The 816-nt window shown below is 33.1% G+C and overlaps 1 protein-coding gene across 2 annotated transcripts in view; it reads right to left on the minus strand.

Moving 5' to 3' along the window:
- Window positions 1-816, minus strand: part of LOC119585073 (run domain Beclin-1-interacting and cysteine-rich domain-containing protein-like) — a 14,646-nt gene that overhangs the window by 12,110 nt on the left and 1,720 nt on the right. The window lies entirely within an intron of this gene.

An 816-nucleotide genomic window follows, 5' to 3' on the forward strand; every position in this document is an offset into this window, starting at 1 on the left:
ATTTGCCAGAAAATATTTGGTGAAGTTTAGCTAACCACTGCCAGTGTGCCAAAGGCATAAAGGTTAGAGTAATCACCAGACTGCAATTATCACTAAATTTATTTGCTCATCCAAAATCACTAACTCCATTTCCCTTATTATTGTTGGGGATTAATTCTGACATAAATGGATTGCACCAAAATTAATATTCAAATTCATTTGAGCTTGATGCAAAACATTAGAAAATTATTCTACAACCAATCAACTTCAGGTAATACTAAGATGGTCGCACTTTATATACAGAGGTAAGTATCAAAGGATTATAGAATAGCCTTCATAGAAGTCATCTATGTTAATAAAACTGTGGGAACCCCACCAGTAAATTTGTATCAACTTAAAAAAACACATAATTATAATATTCTTACATTTCTTACAGCCAATATGTTCTTAACATTTATCTATAGTCTATATGTATATATACAATTTAAGATAAACAATGATTTATGATTTCTTAAATTATTAATAATACCAACAGTTAACATCATTTATCTACTGTTACTGAGACCACCCTTTTTGAGAGTATGTTTGTCATTTCGACCCTTGTGACCAATGTAGTAACATGTGAAAATGACACTGTGTGCTGGTTGCGATCATGGGTATAGTGATTTGCTATTGAAATTCAATAGAAATATTGAAAATATTTGTGATTATTTATGTGCACACTGAAGGTCGAGGCAAATAAGCGACTGCATCATTTTCTATTTGCTACCGGGTATACCCTCCGCCACAATAAGGTTAGGTAATTACTCCAGGGGATGGGGGTCTGGGATCTTACCC

Source organism: Penaeus monodon, chromosome 19 (assembly GCF_015228065.2).
Source record: "Penaeus monodon isolate SGIC_2016 chromosome 19, NSTDA_Pmon_1, whole genome shotgun sequence".
Classification (NCBI taxonomy): Eukaryota; Metazoa; Arthropoda; class Malacostraca; order Decapoda; family Penaeidae; genus Penaeus; species Penaeus monodon.